The 19738-nt window shown below is 42.7% G+C and overlaps 1 long non-coding RNA gene across 1 annotated transcript; it reads left to right on the top strand.

Annotated features, from left to right (window-relative positions):
- Window positions 1-88: 88 nt before the first annotated feature.
- Window positions 89-19393, top strand: LOC130679176 (uncharacterized). The gene is made up of 3 exons (XR_008992239.1): window positions 89-890; window positions 15506-15610; window positions 19155-19393. It is a non-coding gene; the product is annotated as an uncharacterized LOC130679176 (long non-coding RNA).
- The last annotated feature ends 345 nt before the right edge of the window (window positions 19394-19738 follow it).

Genomic DNA, 19738 nt, shown 5'->3' with positions numbered 1-19738 from the left:
TCATCCTGCGCGTTCAGGGCTTCGTGTGTTGTGCCCTTCGGCGCCGCCGGTCGTGGTTGAGGGTGACTGCTCGGAGGTCGAATCTTACAGAGCTCTATTGCCAGAAATCTTACAAAACAACCGTCCTAGGTCTGGTGCGGGCGAGAACGCCGGTTTGTGAAGCGGACCGAGCCGCCCGGCGGCCTGAGTATAGCCCAGTGGGGGGTCCGTCTTCCAGGACAAGGCACATAGGGACTCATCCACTGTGTCTTCGTGGTGGACACTTTGCTTCGCTTGCTGCCAACCACGCCGTTGGGATCTGTCCGAATCGTTTCAGTGTCTGCTTCTGCTGTCTCAGAACAGCTCTGAACTTCCTGCCCCTGGGAACAGTGGCAATTACTTGGCTACAAACCTGGAGAATAAGAAGGAAGGCTGTTTAATGATAGTTGAACTTGGGGTGAGAAAAGCTGCTTCCAAACATAGCATTGAGAAGTCCCCTGTGGGGTGTTCCTTTGCTCTGAACGCTTCAGAGTCCGCTGAGACCAGTCTATTCTTGGTGCATCTAAAAACCTGTCTGTAGCTGAGCCAGGCCTGTCCTCCCTTTGAGGAAAATGTCTGATCTCTAAACACTGGCCTGAAAGCTCTTTTCTTTTCCCTGTCTTTGCCGTCTAACCCAGCTTCTTGATACCTTTTCTTTCTCCTTTTTAAAAAACTTACCAAGCGGGGGCACCTTCTGAAGCATTGTGTTCAAGGCCTTCATGAACTTGTGGACACAGAATCGAAAAGCAAAAATCAAGAAATGCGATGCTACCAGAGAAGACTAGTTATGGATGGAACCTCAACACAGAGGGCTGGATTTCATCAGCGTCTCCAGCTGACTCATCACCCTGCTGATTAATTCTGAGCTGGTGGTTAAGTATTTTGAGTTAGCTTTTTTTGCTCATAAATGTAGGACTTTATTTTTATCCCCACTCATTTTTCTCTGGATGGTTTCAGTTGAGACTAACTTTGATTTTTGGTTTGCTCACCTGTGGTATTTTGTGCAGGGTTGTCTTTCTCTGATCTTTAAAAATTTAGACAAGTAATACACTACTAATGGTCTCCTTGTAAAAGAGTCAAACTATACAAACAAAAACAAATCTCCCTTGACCACCACCCCTCCCAAATCCCAGTCCTTGACAAAATCACTTATTTAGTGTGTATCTTCCGGAACTTTGTATACATTTATACATAATACGTATTTCTGCAACAAATACACCCTATATATGCTAGGCACTATTTTAGGTAGAAGAACATAGCAATAAAATTAAAAAGTCCCTAAGCTTTATAGTTTACATTCTAGTGTATGTACACAAATATGTAATTCATTGTTTACAGAAATGGCATCATACATAATGGTTATTCATCTTTTTTATTTCCCTCAGTACGTTGGTGATCTTTCCTCACCACTATTATTATATACACTACATTGTATTTGCTTCATATGCATTTCATTACTTGACTGAGCCATAACTCTGCCAGGGTCTCAAAGGCCACTGCCTACTATGCAGGTAACAAATCAGTAGGGTAACAAAGTAGAACAAGTGTGTTTTGTTCTACGCCAGAGTAGCTTTTTACACAGACCAAAGGATTGTTAACTTGAATCCCAATGTTTTTAAGAGTATTTGAAAGTCTGGCCTTTTATTACATAAATCTTTTTAATGGTGCCAACTAATTGAGGATTTAAAACACAGTTCAGGCTTACACACCTGCAGGACAAATGTAGCACAAAGGCCCCCAGTTTACAACCTCTAATAATAATCTCTGTTCTATTACTAAACATTTAGGTTAGTTCAGTTTTTGCTATTATGAATAATGCTGCCATGGATATACCTGCATAAGCTTCATTACACACAGGTAGGTATATTTTTCTAGGGCAGCTACAGGAAGTAGAATTTCTGGACCAAAGAATAGGCATTTTTAACTTTAATAAATACTACTAAATTGCTCTTCAGCTACAAATGTCTGAGATAGCCTGTCTCTTAAAACTCTCGCTAATATTTAGTAGGTCAATTCCTTTAATATTTCATTCTGATGGGTAAAATGGCATTTATTTGCCCAACAAACAGGTTTCTGCTTTCCAGATACTGTTCTAAGCACTTAAAAATTTTTAAATATTTATCATCCAATCTTTATAGTAACTTTATAAAGATCATTACTACTGTTATTATACCACTTTTATAGATGAGGAAACAGAAGCATAGAGAAATAACAGTAAATTTTCTAAGGTCATAAAGCTAGAGAATATTAGAGAATGCAAGACTGTTGGGCTCAAGAATTAGTGTTTTTAATTACTGTGCTGTGCTGCCTTACAACTAGCCAGTTTCTAAAGCTGTTGAACATTTTATGTGCTTACTGGCTAATTGTCTTTCCCCTAGTGTGAATTGCTTAGTTATTCTTTCCCATTTTTATTTGAGTTGTTTACTGTTTTCTTGTTGCTTTGCAGTACTTACTTACATATTTTATGTATTTGTTACAGTACAGGCTAAGCTGCTTTTCTTAGTTTAGGTTCCCCCCAAAAGCAAACCCCAAGACAAAGATTTAGTACAGTCTTTTTTGGAGATATTCCCAGGAAACATGCTGAGGGATTGGGGACGTGAGAGAGAAGAGTGTAAAACTAAGAAAGCAGATATTGATGAGTAGAGGTGGTATCTGGGGCTCAGTCCCACTCGGGATTGTCTGAGAGTCTCCATAGAAAACGCCTCAAAATTGTTCCACTGAGAGGCAAAGCAGCTGGGGTGTTCATCCAACCACAACTGGGGCAGTTAATTCCGTAGTCCTTCTAACCTGCCCTTGCATAGGCCAGATCAGCCCCAGGTGCAGGGAATGCCCTCAGGCACATACAGAAACGGTCTGCAGGTGACCTCCAGGGTGGGCAGTGGGGATATAGGCAAGCACCTACAGTGTCTGCTCTGCCCTTGTAACAGGGACACCCCAAACCAATGGCTTGAAGAGGCAAGAAGTTAATTTCTTTCACATGCAAATAGTGCAGAGGTGGGAGGACAGTCCAGGAGTGGTAGGCAATTCTGCATCAGGAGATCCACAAGATCACACAAGGACCCAGATTCTTTCTATCATGTTGTTGCACCACTAGACAAAAATTCCCAAACCTCTGTTCACAGCACTCTTACGAGACTTAGACATTTTTTCACACGGCTCCTAAATCAAAGAAATATCTAAAATCTCTTTAAGTAATTGATTCTAAACAACTTCATAAATATTTCTTTTCTAACAACTTAGAAACTGCACAACTCATCAAACTTTAAAATTAGTTTGGAAACCCCATTATCATTTCCTGCTCCACATAGGTAATTCAAAATACATCTTTGCAAAGATGCGGTATCAGGAACTTAGCCAGCTAACATTAAAAATGTGAACTGGCTCAAGCTAGCATTTCATATAAGACACACATGTTGCTTTGTTTCCTCAAATTTTTAAGATATACCACAGCACCTCTATGAGTTCGCTATGGCACCTCCACACACTGTGCACAGTTTGGAGCTATAGCACTAGGTTGTTGTCCTTGGCTCAAGACCACCACGTTCCAGCCACTGAGAAAGGGGTAGGAAGGTCATGAAAGGCTGTTCCCTTTAAAGAAAGAAACTTGAAAGTTTGCACGTGGCCTTCCCTGCTCAAATTCCATTGGCTAGAACTTAGTCACATGGTCATCCTCGTTGCCAGGGGAACTGGGACATGTAGTCTTTAGCTGTGCTGCCCTGTGTCCACCTAACACGGGAAGATTGGCTAGAACTTAGTCACATGGTCATCCTCGTTGCCAGGGGAACTGGGACATGTAGTCTTTAGCTGTGCTGCCCTGTGTCCACCTAACACGGGAAGATTGTTAGTACTAAAAGGAAGAAATACAAGAAACTTTTCTCTATCACATTCTGGATATTAACCCTTTGTCTCTGATATAAATTCCAGATATTTCCTCCTATATGTCACATATCTGTTAATTTTAAGGTGTCTTTGTCATACAGAGGTTTTAAAATCTGAAGTACATTTATCTGTCTTTTGTGGCTCTTGTTTTTGTATTTTATTTAACAAAGTATTTGTTACACCAATAACACACCAAAAGCAAAAAATACACATACACACAGATATATTCTCCACTGTTTTCTTCTAATTGATTTATACTTTTATCTCTAATTCACCTAGAATTTCTTCCAATGATTTCAGAAGGGAAAGTAGGTATTTACAGTGTGTAACCAAAGCACATTGTATCTATTAAGTTCTCAACTACCTTCCAACTCACATTCCTGCTTTTCATGACACACTTTTGCACATACACAGTGCAATGGACGCTGAGGTTTCCTACCAACATCTAAGCCACACAACTTCCTATGTGCTCTCTGGGTGGAATTCAGCTACCCCTCCCCTCCCTCTTGTCTTAATTGATTTCAGCCAATCAGTATAATTCTATTGTCTTATCACAATAATTTTTCAAAAACAAAGCCAACCCCTGGAATGCATGGGCAGCCTCTCGAATGTGAGTGAACCAATTGGAATAAAGCTAGGATTCCTGTTCAGTAGTGGCTCCTCTCCCCTAGATTGAATAAGTATATTAAAGAGGAAGCCTGTAGCTTCACTCCTCTTGTTTTGGGATTGTGAGGAAAGCCATCCTGAAGATGAAGCCTATGCATTGGGGAGGGCAGACATGAGAGGCACAGGGAAATAAAGTCAGACAAAGCGTGTAGCATACTGTGCCTGAAGCTAACTCCGTCTCTGCACTTACTAGTTAAATGAGCAAAAAAATTTTTAACCATGTTGAGTTATATTTTCTGTAACTTGCAACTGAAAAGCATCCTAATCCCAACAGAAACATGTTATTCAGCTCTTCTTCCCCCCACCATATTTTTATTTTCAAACTCATTTTAAATTTTGTAGAAACATAAATAACATCCAAAAAAAGACTATACAGTCGGCCCTTAAACAATGCAGGGGTTAAGGGTGCCCACCTGAATGCAGTCGAAAACCTGAGTGTAACTTCTGGCTCCCCAAAAGCTACTAATTACCTATTGTTGACCAAAAACTTTATCAATGACATAAGCAGTCAATGAACATGTTATATTTTGTATATATATTATATACTGTATTCTTACACTAAAGTAAGCTAGAGAAAATATTTTTTCAAATTGCAAATCTCCAAAAAAATTTCCAATAAAATAACTGAAAAAAAATCCATATATTAAGTGGACCCACACACTTCAAACCCATGTTGTTCAAGAGTCAACTGTATTATACTATCTTAACTGCTACTTTATTATTATATATTTCTGTAAGTATATGAAAATGAATTTTATATTCACTTAAAATGTTTACATAGCTGTAATCATAATATCTTGATAATTTTTTGGATTAATATTATCTTATGGTTGGATATTTGTATCATTTCCTACTTTTTAATATTATAGGTAGATAGGCAAGTAACATATTCATAGCTTTTTTTTTTCCAGTTGAGTTATTTTCTGAGGATAAATCTCTCAGTGGTTGGTCACTTTCTAAAACTCATGTTTCTGGCATTTTATTTTTTCCCTCTGTTCTTCAAAACCTCCAAGCATGAACCTTGATACTTGTATTTTATAAATAGCATAAAAGAAAACAGACGATTTAAGCCTAAAACCAAAAATTTAATTCAAATGTAATAGGATTATATCACCTGTGAAAAATGTAGCAAAGTATCCCCCTTTGGAGCATCCTAAACCTGCCTGTTAGCCCCTGAAACTGAACCTGTGGTATCAGTTTTTTACCTGCTGCAAGATCAGTTGACAGGGTCTTTTATACCACTACCTCTTGTCCCCAAGGGAATGACTGAGGCACTACTTGGGAAATGGGATACAGGACTTCATAGCTACCCTTGCAAAAGGCAAACAGCACACGCTTGTTTACAATCAGTGATTTATTGGGAGGACTTTTACAATGGAGGATAAAAGAAGAAAACATTTTAAGGAACATAAGTATTTTTGTTAGAGGGAGTGGATTGGGTCTATTTACTGACTGTTGTGTCAGTAGCAACTATTTTAGTGCTTAGCTCATAGTAGATGCTTAATAAAAATGTGTTGCATAAATGAAAACAAAAAGACAAATTATACTCAAAGGAAATTTGTTATCCTGGATATCACCAGAACAACTTTTCTGGCCAGTTGGTGGGGCTACAGCATGTCATCTTTAGCCGGCTTGGAGCATAATGTAGGTGTGACCAACTTACACTTTGAAATTAACATTTGGCTGTTGCTACCTTGATTGTAATGCCTTAAAGCAGCTGTATTTAGCTGCCAGGTCAAAAGGGATTGTCAGGGCAGAATCTCATCTCCATTTCAGGATCACTGGTCTTAACCTGGTGCACTATTCAGCTCTCCTCACCCCAAATGCCTGTTAATACCGCAGTTCACCATCAGCTGTGGTATATCTTGAACAAGGGTATATACTTATATATGAGGTATATACCCTTATATACTTATACTAGAAGAAATCTGTGGTTTATCTGAAATTCAAATTTAACTTGGTGTCTTGTATTTTTATTTGATAAATCTGGAGATCCTATCTCCAGCCACCATCTTAATGCCTCTCAACAGAGATCCTAGTTTTCTACCTTAGTTGAGGCCAGGAATCAGTCTTGTAGTTGAAATCTGTTCATCCCTCTGTCCAGGCATCCAGCCCTAGACATTGGGGCCTCAGTTGGGGTTGAGCATCTCAGAATGACCTCTGAGGCAGTTTCAGAAAAGAGAATCCACCTTAGAACTTGGAGAAAAGGCAGATAAGCAGAGATTATAAGCAGGCTGATGGAGAATGGTCCCTTTGTATAAAGTACACAATTTGTGCTCCACTTGTTTTTATTTGGACATCACACAGAAAGAGGCTGGAGAAAGACGAGGGATGACATTATGTACGCTTTCTCAGAGCTGTGGGGAGGAAATGAATGGCACTTCTTGGTTACTGTCCCAGAGTTATGACTTTCTTATTAACACTCTAGACACCAAATGAAATAGGACTGACATTATTATCATCCCAGGAAGAAATTCAGAATGAAAATATTGGATGGGAATTCAATGCAGGGCTTAAGAGTAGGAGTTTGGGAATCAGGCTTCCTGGGTTCCAGTCCAGGATCCATCTCTTCTGCCTCTATGGTTTTAGGCCAACCTCTTAACCTCTCTTGAGTCTCAGTATCTTCATCTGTAAAGTAAGGATAAGAGAATCTACTTCAAAGGATTTTTGTGAGGATTCAATGAAATAATGCATTCATGTGAAATTTAATCAATATTGGCCACTAATATAGTTAATAAATGTGATCAAATGCAGAAGAACAGGAGTGGGGAGTATTTTGGTGCAAAAGGCTTGGGGCATCAAGGTCCTTTATGGGGCAAGTAATAGAAGCCCGACTGAAACAACAAAGACTTCCTGGCCTCTGCCACTGAAATGGCCAGAGATTGTCAGGCTTCAGAAACTGTTTGCATCAATAGCTCAGTGCATCATCAAGGACAGAGGTTCTTTCCTTCATTCTGCCTCCCAAGTATCAGCTTCATCTCCAGACCAGCTCTCCTCCTCATGGTGGGGTGGCTGCCACTCGGGCTCCATGCTTCCACATTCACTTCCAGTGAGGTGAGAGGGGGCAGTTTGCCCTGGCAGCCAAGTAGGAGTGCTGAGAGTCCCCTGACTGGCTGTTAAGTTATAGGCTCACTCAGAAGCAATGAGGGGAGCCGGGAAAATGGAATGTGTCGTTCGGTGGGTTAAATGAGGCCCCCTGCTAAGGCTGTAAGGAGGATTAATTTCTCCCAAATCACATGAGCTGCTCAGGGGAGAGGAAGATTCCAGACATAGATCTGGGTAATACTAGAAAGGGTCATGGATGCTGGGTAGGCACTCAAAAGTGGGCATCTAATAAGTTATTATATCCTTACATATGTGTAAGGAATGTGTTAAAATGTCAAAAAATTACAATTAAGCCCAGGATGAATGGAGGTGCAGCAGTAAAGCATGGATTGCTTGGGGCATGGCAGGAGCTTGTGAGTGTCCTTCATTTTTCCCAGACTCAAAGGCAAACCTATTAATAAAATCCCTTCTTGGCAGCGGTCTCTTAGTGTAGGTTCAAGGAAATGTGTATTCAAAGGAAGGGGGAGGAAATTTTAGCCCCAAAGCTGCAGCCACACAGTTCTGCAAGGTCACCCAGAATGGATGTTATTCCTTAGGAAGAGTAAGAGGACATAAAAGAAGAGTCAGAGGTTCTCCAACATCATGGGGCTGGCAGAAAAAGAGGAGCTGGCAAAGGAGGCCAAGTTAGGATGGTCAGCCTACCTTGAGAACCAGGAAAGCCATGGAAGCCAAAGAAAGTGTCAGCTAATCTCTCCAGGGAGCCTTGAACAGGGGGCCAAACGTTGGGGCCTGCAATAAGCATCCCACAGACTCCATGAAATGTCCCTGAGGAAGTGAGGCGCCCCCTAACCTGGGTCCAGTAATGACAGTGGACTAGCCCACCAGGGCAGCAAGCCAGCAAGCCTCCAGGGCAGCTCCTCTTCACAGCCCGCTATAGGTGGCACATCGCTGGCTGGGAGCTCCTGAATTAGCAAGATGAGCAGGTTACAAATGCTGCAGCCTGGGGGAGGTAGGCCCTGAGCCTGTAGTGTCTGATGTGGTTCTAAATATTAGCCTGAAGCAAGGGGACCAGAGGGAGAGGAATCTGGGTTACACAGTTTGTGGTTTGTCATACACACACACACATGCTGTTTATTTACAGCAGCCAGCAGTAATTACCTGACTGTCCTGCTCTGTTGATGCTTCCAAGTGTGGAGTGTAACACCCAGAGGGCAGCACGCACAGCTGATAGGACTGCACACAGCACCACAGGCAGCTGTGCCAAATGCAGCCTCCTTTGTTTCCCCATCACTGGATTGGTTCCTGGGACCCAGGTTCCACTGGGGCCGTGAGTCTGTTCCTCCAAAGCTCCCTCTTTAGTCTCTCCTCCTTGCCCACTGCTCATATTCTTCCTTCTTTTGGATGTGAAAGAGGCTCAGTCCCAGTGCAAGCAGTCCCACTCTGGGGTTTATGATAGAAACCCTAAGTTTTTGCAGTACTTTTTTTCCCTTCCAAAATCCCTAAATTGACACCAAAAAAATTTGCGCTTTTTTTGTCTGAAAGTTTGGCTTTCAGACCCTTGTCTTTTCAACAGTTACACTAAAGTCCACTTAGGAGGCTGAAAGACAAAAGGGTGGCTAAATCCCTCCCCCAGACACACACAGACCCCAGGAGCCCAACTGGAGCTGCCTTGATAATTGGGGGAAGAGCAGTGGATATAAGAAAGGGTGACTTACATTAACATTACAAACTATTCACCACATTTATTTATATCACCCTGTCTAATTCCAGGTAGGACTGAAGGTGATGTACACAGACATACAAAACAAAATAAAATAACTTTAAAGTGAAATGGAGGGGGTAAGGAAAGAGGAGAAAAGACAAGGTATGCTATGCTAGTAAGCTGATCTCACTCCTGTTACAGCAACAGGGGTGCTGGCAGAAGCTCCCACCAGCATTTGCATTGCAGACCAGCTCTCCATGTAACTCCAGGTCCGAGACCTGTGATGGACTGAGCAAAGTAAGTCCTTCTTGGACATGAACATGAAAGCTACTTTGTTTTTCACTATTATATTGCTAATACTTCTGTGGCATGGCAGTGGGATTCACAGTCCCAAATGCTGCTTGTCACACCACCCTCCTCTACAAAGAGTATCCTCAAGAAGCCCCTCCTTAATTCACAGCAGATCCCTGGTCAAGTAAGCCCCCAGCTTTTGCCCTGTTGACTGCTAAGCCAACTCTCCTGCTATCTTGTTTGAATTGATGGTTGCAACCAGCATCCCTGACTCTGGAGGCTGAGTCCCCAACCATCATCTTCCCCAGTGTCCCAGCCTTTGCAAGCTGAGTAAGAAAATTAATGTGCTGTCTGTGGAAGAGACAACACCAGGTGCTCACCGCATAGCTCCCTCTACCTGGGCTCAAGGGGAGACTACATCTTTCTGGCTCCCTTGAAGTTTGTTCTGGGCATTGAAAAGTGGGCAGAAGAAATGTAGGTCACTTCTCAAGTGGGCCCTTACAACATTCTTGCACAATCCTCCTGCAATCTCCTTCCCTTCGGCAGTGACCTTTGGAGAAGTGACCACATGTTTAAGATGTTGGCATCACAAGGTGGAAGGATCTAGAACCCTGTGTCTTTTCCTGGAGGTATCCCTCTCCCTGAGCAGAAGAGCTATGCAACCTATGCCAGACTGTGATACAGGTGGTAAATGAGACTATATTACATGAAGCTGAGATTGGAGGCCATTTGTTATAGGAGCTAGCATTAATCACCCTGACTCATACACTATCCAAGTTGCCAAAAGCCATAGCATGGCCCCATGCCAGTCATCAAGCCTGCCCTCAAAATGCCATTATGTTGTTGGTCAGCTCTCATGTCATGGGGATGGACACTCATCTGGACCAATCCTTCCCCCCAGCAGGCAGTCACCTACTTCCCTGCCTTTGTCTCCCAGGTCTTAAGGGCACGGTGCAGACAGATTCAGAGGCTTTGACTGTAAGTACATGATGTGACTGCAAGACACTAATGCCCAGTTTGGACTCCGCTCCTCAGTCCAGAGTGGCCAGATGTGGCAGGGTAGAGTTGGCATGGAGACATAGACGCCAGCCAATTTTAAACTGATTTGTAGGTTTTCCCAATCAATCCCTGTCTGTCCTCGCTGGCTGTCCTTGGCCAAGGCCACCAGTCCTGAATGAAGAGCCTTTTAGTCACACTCTGATAAAATGTCCCTCTGGCAGTGCATTATCGTGCTCTGGTTGCTGTAACAAAATACCGCAGACCAGGCAGTAAAAAAAATAGAAATTTGTTTTCTCACAGTTCTGAAGGCTGGAAGTCTGAGATTAAGGTGTCGTTGGGCCTGATCTCTTTACTGTCTATAGTTTTGTCTTTTCCAGATTGTTATACAAATGGATGCATATAGTACACAGCCTTCTCAGACTGGCTTTTCCACCTAGCAATATGCATTTACGATTCATCCTGTTTTTGTGTTCTGATAGCTCATTCCTTTATATTATTGTATCATTCTGTTGTCTGGATGTACCACAATTTCTTTATCCTTTCACCTACTGAAGGACATCTTGGTTGCTTCCAAGTGTTTGGCGATCATGTATTAATCCACTGTAAACACTCCTATACAGGTTTTTGTGTAGACATCACTTTCAAATCAGTTGGGTAAATACCCAGGAATATGACTGCTGTAGCATATAGTAAGACAAAGTTTGGCTTTGTCAAACTGTCAAACCATCTCCAAAGCAGCTGTACCATTTTGCATTCCACCAGCAATGAATGAGAGTTCCTGTTGTTTCACATACTTGTATCTGCTAATTAGACTCAGGTAACTGGTATTGTACAGGTTAGTTTGGATCTTAGTCTTAATGGCTACACAGTAGTAGCTTGTCCTTGCTGTGTCCTTACACAGCCTTTCCTCCATGTGCACACATCCCTGCTGTCTCACTGTGTCTACATTTCTTCAGCTTATGAGGTTACTGGTCCTGTTGATGAGGGCCCACCCTGACAGCCTCATATTATCTTATCACCTCTTTAAAAGGCCTTCCCTCCAAATACAGCCACATTTTGAGATACTGGGTATTAGGAATTCAACATAAGAACTTGAGGGGACACAATTCAGCCCATAACAAGCAGGATCCATTTTGTGGTGTTCACAGTCATATTTCTGTGGATTATTTAAGAGGAAAAAAACCTCTTCTCATGAAAGAGTCATATCAACTACAACATACTCCCAATAGGGCACCAGGATTGGACTGGAAGTTTTCCAGAGTTGGCTAGAAATTTTTTTAAAATAGGAGAAAATCTGTACCACCTTGGGTTTGGTGATAAAAACCCAAAGTATATCCGAAGTTTCTAGATAAAAACCAAAAGTATATCCCCCGTCCCCCATCAAATTTAACAAACTGGACTGTATTAACATTTTGTGGATAACACTATTAAAATAATGAAAATAGAAGTTACCCACTGGAAGAAATATCTGTAAATCACATATATAAAGGAATTTTATCCAAAATACACACCAAAAAACCTCTTAAAACTCAACAATTATAAAAACTTTTTGGGGCCAAATAACAGAATAGACACTACACCAAAGAAGAACCACAGATGGCAAATAAGCATATACAAAGATGGTCAACATCATTTAATGTTTGGATAAAGCAAATTAAAACATCAATGAGCTACTACTATGTAGCCATTAAGACTAAGATCCAAACTAACCTGTACAATACCAGTTACCTGAGTCTAATTAGCAGATACAAGTTTGTGAAACAACAGGAACTCTCATTCGTTGCTGGTGGAATGCAAAATGGTACAGCTGCTTTGGAGATGGTTTGATAGTTTGACAAAGCCAAACTTTGTCTTACTATATGCTACAGCAGTCATATTCCTGGGTATTTACCCAACTGATTTGAAAGTGATGTCTACACAAAAACCTGTATACGAGTGTTAACAGTGGATTAATACATGATCGCCAAACACTTGGAAGCAACCAAGATGTCCTTCAGTAGGTGAAAGGATAAAGAAATTGTGGTACATCCAGACAACAGAATGATACAATAATATAAAGGAATGAGCTATCAGAACACAAAAACATGGATGAATTGTAAATGCATATTGCTAGGTGGAAAAGCCAGTCTGAGAAGGCTGTGTACTATATGCATCCATTTGTATGACAATCTGGAAAAGACAAAACTATAGAGACAGTAAAGAGATCAGTGGTTGCCAGAGGACTAGGGGAACAGAGAGGCTGAATAGATGAAGCACGGGGTATTTTAGGGCAGTGAAACTCCTGTATGATGTGGTAACAGTGGTTACATGACATCACACATTTGTCAAAATCCAGAGGAAGTTATAGCACAAAGAGTGGACCTTAATATTTGCAAATCATTAGGAAGTTTGGGCATCTCAAGATGAAAGACAAAAAGTGACACACAGAAAATGTAACTGTGTTACAAACGTATGAAAGAACCTCAATAAGGAGAAGAGGGGAAAAAATGCCAATGGTATTTTGGAAATGAGTGGAGACTAAATGAGTAAAGGCACATAGGTTCCCTTGCTGTCAGTCGACAGGGCATAGCAGCAAGGACTCAGCACCAGCAAGGAGCACCTCCAGGGCCCAGATCTTCGTTTCTTACATCATTCCCCAACAAACCAGAGCTCCTCAGAGAAATGGTTGATTATAGGGCTGGGATGAGCCTGGACCATCTTGAAGTGTAAGATACACATATGCACACACACCGCACACGCACAGCCATGGAGATTTTCAAAGGGATTCAGGAGCTAATTGACAGAGCTTCTGCTGGCCAAAGATGGAAAAGGCTGAGCAACAAAATAAGTAACATAGTACTGGATTATAACCTAAAGCATAAAATAAATATCGATGAGTTCATACTCATATAAATAAATGAATAAACAGGGAAGAAGAGATATATCTCCTATACAGAATTCCAAATATTTTATGTAGAGCATAACACCCCACCCTTAAGTGTAAACTAAGCACAGTGACTTCCTTGCAAAGAGGACAGCATGAAGGGGTGAGGAGAGAGAACTTTTCAGTGGAGAAACCTAGCCAGCGTGACCTCAGGCAGGTGACTGAGGTCAACAACACGTAAATCAGGCTGACAGCATGCGCCCTTGATATGATGTGCTGATAATGGCTTTTTGCCTCTGTGGTCTTCCTCCCCAAACCCATAACCAATCTAATGGGAAAAAATAGCCAGCATACCCAACTGAGGAATATTCTACGAAATAGCTGACCAATGCTCCTCAAAACTGTCAAGGTAAAAAAAGGATGAAAGACCATATTTAATACATTTATAAGCTATTTCTAAAAAAAAAAAAATGCTGTGAAGGTAATCAAAACTAAGAAAACTGCCACAGATTGGAGGGTCCTAAGGAGACATGACAACCAAATGTGTCCCTGGATAGGATCCTGGGACAGAGAAAGGACATTTGGTAAAAACTAAGGAACTCTGAATTAGTTAATAATAATGGGTTGATGTGGGGTATATGGAAACTCTGTACTATCTTTGAAATTTTCTGTGAATCTCAAAAGCTTTATTTTTTTATTTTATTTAAAAATATTTATTTATTTTTATTAAGGTATCATTTATATACACTCTTGTCACTACTTGTCTTCTCTGTGCTACATTGTCTTCCCCATTACCCCCCCCACACACCATGTGTACTAATCATAATACCCCTCAATCCCCTTCTCCCTCCCTCCCCACCCCTCCCCTTTGGTAACCACTAGTCCCTTCTTGGAGTCTGTGAGTCTGCTGCTGTTTTGTTCCTTCAGTTTTGCTTCGTTGTTATACTCCACAAATGAGGGAAATTGTTTGGTACTTGTCTTCTCTGCCTGGCTTATTTCACTGAGCATAATACTCATACTCTCTAGCTGAGTAATATTCCATTGTGTATATGTACCACATCTTCTTTATCCATTCATCTACTGATAGACACTTAGGTTGCTTCCATATCTTGGCTATTGTAAATAATGCTGTGATAAACACAGGGGTGTATGCGTCTTTTTGAATCTGGAATCTTGTTTTCTTTGGGTAAATTCCAGGAGTGGGATTCCTGGGTCCTATTTTTAGTTTTTTGAGTAACCTCCATACTGCTTTCCACAATCCCCACCAGCAGTGTAGGAGGGTTCCCCTTTCTCTGCATCCTCGCCAGCATTTGTTGTTCCTTCAAAAGCTTATTTAAAAGAAAAAACAATGACTTACAAGTTTTGGGAACAGAATTTAATTATCAGAAGAACACAATAATAGTGAATATAATAATAATCACCAAGCAATGCTTACCATGTGCCACACTGGGGGCCATCCTTGGGACTCCCTCACAATTACTTAGGGCAGCCGTGTGGGCAAAATATACTTCCTTCTGACCTCAGTGCAGTGTACTGATATATACACTCATTTCACAAACACTTATTGAACACCCGTTATGCACCAAGTCCTGCTCTAGGTCCTACAGGTACAAACAATGAATGAAACAGAAATCCTGGCCCTCCAGAGGCCTGCATTGTAATGGCAGAGACAGACAAAAGCTAAGTCAGGAAGCCATGTGGGTATCAAACAGCAGGGGCAGGGAGGAGTCTTAGGTGAGGGTTCATGGAACAGAAGACATCTGGACAGATTCTAAGGCAAGAGGGAGAGGTGCACACAGACACTTGGAGGAAAATTATCTAGATGGAGGGAAGAGGTCGTGCAAAGGTCCTGAGTGGGAACATGCCCAGCCTGTGCACGGAATCAGAGGGCTGCAAGGGGCCTGACGGGGTAGGGTCCTGCCCATCACTTAGAGGTAGACCTGCCCGTGAGGTCTTAAGCAGTGGGTTGGGTTTTGAACAGAGAAGTGACAAGATCTGACTTTCAATTTAATAGATCATTCTGTCTGCTATGTTGATAATAGGCTACAGGGGACCAGGGAAGACCAGTGAGGAGACCAAGGAACCAGCAAGAGAGTGATGATGGTGACTTGGACCAGAATAGCGGCAGCAAAAGTGGAGAGAAGCAGGTGGGTTCTGGTTGTAATTTGAAAGTAGAAGGTAGAGTTCATAGGATTTTCTGGTGTTTGGATTTGGGGTGTAAAAGGAGTCAAGGATACCAGCCATTCTCAGAGGCATCTGCCCAAGAGTCTCCCTGGGTTCCTCTTCCCAAACCTGCAAACATTCCCCAGCGCCACCCCCAGGACACCTGGGCCTGGCCTCCTCCCTCTACCTGGCATCCCCACAAGTTGGCTTGAACTTCTGAGATTGGGGTGGGAAATGCCCAGGACACATTTTAAGCCTCTTGGGACATCCTGGGCAAAGCCTTAAAGGAGGTGAAATAGGGAGGTGAAACAGGGAATATGGAGAAAGGATCCAGGCTTGGACTGTGTTCTTGTGCTTCGTGTGCTTCTTCTGTGGTCAGTTCTGGAATCCCAGAGCTGCCCAAGGGCTGATGGAGCACGTGGCCCAGAGATGATCAAACACCACCTCAGCCGCTTATGAGCTCATGTGACCCTGGACAAGTCTCCATCTCTCTGAAGCTCTGTTTTCTCCTCTCTAAACTGGGGCTAACAATTCTGACTTTGCTGGGAAAGTTATGACAGTCAAATGAGATAAAAAATATATGAAAATTGCTGCCTACAATCAGGCCTAGCTCAGTAGGTGTTACTTTACCCATCCCCTTTAAGTTAAGGGTTAGGAGTGTACCCCTCAAGTAATTCAAGTTTAAAAATCACCTTTATGGAGGTATAATTTATATATAGTAAATTGCATACATTTGTGTATGATTCAAAGAGTTTTGATAAGGATGTCCCTGCAAAAGTACCACCACAATCAAAATACAGAACATTTCCATCATCCCCAGAAGTTTTCTCTCACCCCTTTTGCAATTCATTCTTGCCCCTACCTTCCCCCTGGAAATCACTGATCTGCTCTCTGACATAGATCAGTTTGCATGTTACAGCATTTACTATAAGTGGAATCACAGAGCCTTTTGTTACTAGCTTCTTTCATGCATCAAAGTGCTTTTGAGGTTCATCCGTGTTGTGTCAGTAGTTCATTTCTTTTCTCAGTTAAGTACTGAGTAGCATTCCATTGTGTAAGTGTACCAGAGTCTGTTTATCCATTGCCAATAGATAGCTGGATCATTTCCAGTTTCAGCCTCATGAGAATAGTGCTGCTATTAACATTCATGTCCAAGTCTTTACACGGCCATATGCTTTCATTTCTCTTACATAAATGAATACTTAGGAATGGGATGGGTGGGTCATATGATAGGTGTATGTTTATTTAAGCTTTTGAGAAATTGTCGAATGGTATTCCATAATGGTTGTACCATTTTACTTTCCCATCAGTGTCAGATAACTATTTTTTATCATCTAGAGGAACATCAGTTTGTTAATCAAGAAGACAAAAGAGCATGCTGAGTAAGTCAGCCATGTCGCTGCCACCATTTATGCCTAATTGCCACGAGACACAACAATCATGCAGCCTGCTAAGCATTTGTAGCTCTGCTCAAAGATGTATTCTGTCACATCAGTCACTGTCCTGCTGCGCTCTGGGGACCCTCTTGTTCACTCATGGGTATTTTTTATTTTAATGAGGATATACTGTAAGCTTCCTAGCAGAGTTTATAATATGACAGTAGAGAACACATATAGACACATCTCTTTCTCTCTCTCTCTCTCTCTCTCTCTCTCTCTCCCACACACACACACACATACACACATGCACGCACACACACATAGCAACTTGGGGCAACTTTGGGTAATGCAAACTCTGGAAGACATCCAGCTCAATCAAGGTGATCTATTAAGAGTATGTTCCAATCTCTCTGATCCCCATCCCCCACATCCTGAGAAGTGGATTTAAAAATAAACTTGCAATCTTAGAATAGTTACCGATTTCCAGAAAAGTTGCAAAGATAGCATACCCTTTTGCCCCCCACAGACTGTGGCCCCTGTTGCTGACATCTTACATTACTGTGCATCATTCGTCACAGCTAAGGAACTAATACTGACCTATTATTATTAGCTAATTCAGATTTTCTTAGTTTTTCCCAATGTCCTTTCATTGGACCCCACATCACTTCTAGCCATCAGGTCTCCTTAGGTCCCCCTCATTTGTGAGTTTTCCAGACTTTCATTGTTTTTGATGGCCTTGACAGTTTTGAAGAGCCAGGTATTTTCAGAATGTCCCTGGATTTGGGTATGCCTGGTGTTTTGCTCATAGTCAGACTTGTTATGGGTTTGGAGGGCAAAGTCTACACATGCCAAGTGCTATTCTCATAGCAAATAAAAAACCATGCTATCAACCTGATTTTCCCCCATTGCTGTAACTGTGGTCACCTGACTGTGGTCCTGTTCATCAAGTTTCTCCATTGTCAAGTTCATCTTTCCCCCACCCCTCCCTATGCAGCCCACACCTGAGGGTGGGGAGTTGCACTCACCTCCTTCAGGAGGAGTAGCTATATAAATTCTTTGCAATTCTTCTGCCCAGGAGATTTGTCTCTTTTCCCTGTTTATTTAATCATTTGTCTATATCAGTGTGGACTCATAAATATTTATTGTTTGCTTTCGGTCATCATCCAACACTCTGCTATTTGTTTTGTTGCTTGTGTGTGTGTGTGTGTGTGTGTGTGTGTGTGTGTGTGTGTGTGTGTGTGTGTGTGTGTGTGTGGCCCTTCCATACTCTCTGGCACTAGAAGATGCTCCAGGCTCTCTTCTTATATTAGAAACTAAGATCTGGCCCTGCATGTGCTCATTGCTGTAGAGTCCTTGCTACTAGGCCTGCTCGGCTGACAGAGCAAGCAAACCTCTGTGCATACACTAACCTCTGTATATACCCATATCTATAAACATGCACCCTTCTGCAGCTATAGTAAGCTAAACATGAGTTCATACTCATGTCCCCAGCTCCACTCCAGTTACCACATGGATCATTGTAGCTTTCCCCCTTTGCTTATCTGTAACTTCCCACCCCATAGAGAGAAACCTGGCTCCCATGATCCATTTACTTAATGGTTCAATTCCAGTATGTGTGCACAGTGTGATTTCAGGATGGTTAACCTGCACCCCCAGGAAACAACATTACCAACTAGAGTACAGTGCCATGTGTGGTTCCTTTTGCCTTTAGTTTTACAGACCCCAAACTTGTTTCCAAACTTGCCTAGGTCAGCATAGTTTCATCCAAACTTTTTTTCCTGGCCTGGGTTTCCCCTTTTGCCAATAATCTGGCCTGTGGAGCTCTAGTGGTGGTGTTCTCTGTGGGCACTGGATCTCCATGCCCTCTTGAGCCTCATCAGTCTGCTCTGCCGTCTCTGGACTGACTGACACTCCCACCCCAAAATCCTCTTGACCCACCTGCCAACCTCTGTGACCTCATGGGTGGACCCAGCCTAAGGTCCAGCTCTAATTAAGTCTTCACTCCTGCCTGGGCATCAGTGCTCTGCCCCCAGTGCCACACAGCAGGGGCTGCCCCACTCTGGGTCCTGGCCAAGCCGTTCAGCCATCCTGCTAGTCTACCAGGTAACAGGGGCCTTCTCAGGTTACTCAGAGGATCACTTTGCCTTAGAAACTCCAGCTGTCACCTCGGGTGCATCAGTAACATATACCAAGGCCCTGAGCAGCAGAAGGCCGGCAACAACGGGTGTCCCCAGGCATTGTGCAACTCTCTGTCTCCACAGCCATTGCAGTCACCGGTGAGGAAGGTGAGCCAGCCTGGGAGGGAGGATGCCCCAATATTCTGGGATGGGCAGCCTCCCTATTGGGCCCTGAGGTAGCCCAGTCAGCCCTGCCAGGAGCACAGATTCCTGTTTCCAGGTGAAGGTGAGGGATGAGAGAGTGGCCCAGACCAGGAACTCTGGGAGTGTAGGTGGGAGGGAACTTGGATCAGTCTGTAGTCCAGGGATGCCTGGAGGGCTTGACATGATTCAGAAGCCCAGGTGTGTCGTGCTGCAGCCTCTTTGGCTCTGTGGGCTCCACAGGTTGAGTGTAGGGGTTTTCGGAGTTGCCTGCTCCCTCCCGCCTGACAGGCAGCCTTGTCACTGGTGTGCTGATCAGAATTGGTGTGCGGTGGAGGGGGAGCATGTGCCCTGACCCCAAGCTCAGTTTCCAGCCAGCCTCCCTTTAACTGCAGAGGAGCAGACTGCTCCTCCC

Source organism: Manis pentadactyla, chromosome 10, assembly GCF_030020395.1.
Source record: "Manis pentadactyla isolate mManPen7 chromosome 10, mManPen7.hap1, whole genome shotgun sequence".
NCBI classification, from domain to species: Eukaryota; Metazoa; Chordata; class Mammalia; order Pholidota; family Manidae; genus Manis; species Manis pentadactyla.
This window is presented reverse-complemented; position numbering and strand designations above follow the sequence as displayed.